Source organism: Nematolebias whitei, chromosome 17 (assembly GCF_014905685.2).
Source record: "Nematolebias whitei isolate Nwh7 chromosome 17, NemWhi1, whole genome shotgun sequence".
Classification (NCBI taxonomy): Eukaryota; Metazoa; Chordata; class Actinopteri; order Cyprinodontiformes; family Rivulidae; genus Nematolebias; species Nematolebias whitei.
In genome coordinates, this window is record NC_056514.1 from 37,014,248 (window position 1) to 37,017,240 (window position 2,993).

Sequence of the window (2,993 nt, forward strand, 5' to 3'; positions counted from 1 at the left end):
ACAAAAGAATGTAACTCCAAATCAGTCACACCTTTGTGGAATCAATGCCACCAGTTAGATAGTAACACTTATTGTGACTCAGTTTCAGCTGCTACTGTGCAAATGGAGAACACAACAGGTGGAATGAGACAACCCCTATTAAAAAAAAAGAGTGATTCTGCAGGTGGTGACCAAAGGTCAAGTCTCTGTTCTCGTCCTTTCTGGTTGAACTTTTAGTCACTTTTTCATTTTGTCAGTGCTGTCACGCATAAAAGGCATCGTGAGACGTTTTTTACAGCCCACTGAAGTTGCTCAAGTAGTGCAGCTAATCCAAGATGGAACATCAATGCAAGCGGCGGTGGCAAAAACATCTGCTGTGTCTCTCAGCACAGTGTCCAGAGCATGGAATAGGTACCAGGAAACATGGAGGGGGCCGTAGGAGGGCTACAACCCAGCAGCAGGACCGCTACCTCGTCCTTTGTGCAAGGAGGAACAGGAGGTCCACTGCCAGGGCCCTACAAAATGACCTCTAGCACTCCATGCACTAATATGCTTGTTTCCACTCTAAGTGTCAGAAACAGACTCCATGAGGGTGGTATGAGGGCCCGACGTCCACATATAGGGCCTGTGCTTACAGCCCAACACCGTGCAGGACGATTGGCGTTTGCTAGGGAACTCCAAAATTGGCAGATTCGCCATTGGCGCCCTGTGCTCTTCACGGATGAAAGCAGGCTCACACTGAGCACATGTGACAGACATGACAGAGTCTGGAGACACCGTGGAGAATGTTATGCTGCCTGTAACACTCTCCAGCACGACCGGTTTGGTGGTGGGTCAGTCATGGTGTGGGGAGGCATTTCTTAGGATGGCTACACAGCCCTCCATGTACTAGTCAGAGGTGCCCTGACTGCCATAAGGTACCAGGATGAGATCTTCAGACCCATTGTGAGACCATATGCTGGTGCAGTGGGCCCTGGGTTCCTTCTTATGCACGACAATGGCCTCATGTGGCTGAAGTGTGTCAGCAGTTCCTGCCTGATGAGGGCATTGATGTTATGGACCTGTTCCCCAGACCTGAATCCAATTGAACACATCCGGGTCATCATGTTTCGGTCAATCCACCAAGGCCACATTGCACCACAGACTGTTCAGGAGCTAACTGATGCTCTAATCCAGGTCTGGGAAGAGATCCCTCAGGAGAACATCTGCCGTCTCATCAGGAGAATGCCCAGGCGTTGTTGGGAGGTCATACAGGTACGTGGAGGCCACACACACACACTACTGAGCCTCAGACTTGAGGGATATTCACTGACGGTGAACCAGCCTGTCATGTTATTTTCCACTTTCACATCGAGTTTGAATCCAAATCCAGATTTCCATGGTGTACTAATTTTGATCTACATTGATACTTTTTGTGTTATTTTCTTCTCAATCAATTCCATTGTGCTAATAATAAAGTTTGTCAATGAGAATAATTAATTAATTGAGGTCTAGGATGTGTTATTTTAGCGTTCCCTTTAATTTTGTGAGCAAGGCGCAGTTATTGTACGACAACCCAGTGACAACGCACAACGTTATTATGACGTCATGAATAAATCTGACATTAAACATAATCCAAGTTGAAGTGTTACATTACAGAATAATGTCTTTTAATTCCACAGCAGAGAAAGCGATGTAGTCTTTGTAAGTAGGTCTAGGGGAAAAAAAAACTGTATTGTATCAGATATTGGACATTTATCCAACATCGTGCATCCCAGCTGAGAGTCCTCCTCAAAGCACACTCCAAGAGCAAACACGTCTCATAAGATAATGCGTAAACGTTCGTGCCACACTCCTTTACAGTAGTTTTAATTTTGCCCCTTCTCATTATTAAGGTGGGCTCGGTTGAAAACTCGGGTGGCGGGCGATATGCATTCCTCGAAGGAGTGTTAGGCTTTGAGTTTAAACAAGCTAACGGAGTCTGAATGAGTTCCAGCTCCATCAAAGAGAGCAACTCGTTCACTCCGAGGCTAAACTATTTATGACATTTACTTCATTTAACATTTCCAGTTAAACGAGAGGAACACCTGCAACAAATAAACCTGGAAAAATGATCCAGCAGAGTTTCTCAGCAGGAATGACCCACACTCTTGCTTCTGGGGAGACGAGATAAAAGAAATAAGAGTTGTGTAAAGGAGATGGAGGGCCAAGCTGGACCACGATAAGGAAATGGTTGATTTAGGATCCAGGAGCTGAAGTCTGGGCAGGAAATGAGTTTGCAGGAACTAATTTATTATGTCTGCATCCACCCAACATGCCATGGCGATTAAAGAACTAAAATGAGAAATACAGCAATTAAACAAAGATGAATAATATGAAAGCTGCTGGTATTACTCGAACAGGTTCTTGTGAAACTCGACTGAACAGACCTCGTTTTAATTCGTGCTGAGAGACGAAAAGGAGGAATTAACCTCCTCAAACCTGTTCACGGGTCATTAGGATACTTAAACTAGAAACTTTGCAGCTTGGAAAGCTTACAAAGCTTCAAATCCTGATCAAAATATACTTTTAGTTACATGAAAAGTAGATAGAAGCTTACCATCACAGCGAAGTGGACACTCCAGTTGCTTCGTTTTTAAAAGAAAAAGCTGCACGCGACGCTGTTTTTTCTTCCTCTTCTTTATTATTTTTAAACAATTTTATCCGCAAAAAAACTTAGAATTATCTGCGTCTATGTTCAAAAGCACAACAGAAACGTATTTTTTTCTGAACTCCGAGTCGTCCCCCTTCTGTGGAAAGCGTGTTTGTTGTGAGTCGGGTGGGTTGAGGACTCAACTGTGCGTTTCAGAAACCGGAAGTTAGCGAGCCGAATAACGGCTGCTTCCGGTGTAGGATTTCAAATTAAAACAATTTTCAGATTAGATTTTCTTATTTAATTTTTTTTTCTTTAATGATAATAAAAGTGTTAAGACAACAGTAAAATCAGTATCAAAATGATAGAACACAACAAACAAGACAATAATGCCAGGGGGTTA

At 43.5% G+C, this 2,993-nt stretch overlaps 1 protein-coding gene across 1 annotated transcript in view; it reads right to left on the reverse strand.

Annotated features, from left to right (window-relative positions):
* LOC119423811 (leucine zipper putative tumor suppressor 2 homolog) overlaps window positions 1–2,638 on the reverse strand; it is a 35,933-nt gene extending 33,295 nt beyond the window's left edge. The window contains exon 1 of the mRNA XM_037691223.1: window positions 2,558–2,638. The gene's annotated coding sequence lies outside the window, so the exon portion shown is untranslated. The remainder of the gene's footprint in view (window positions 1–2,557) is intronic.
* Window positions 2,639–2,993: the final 355 nt, after the last annotated feature.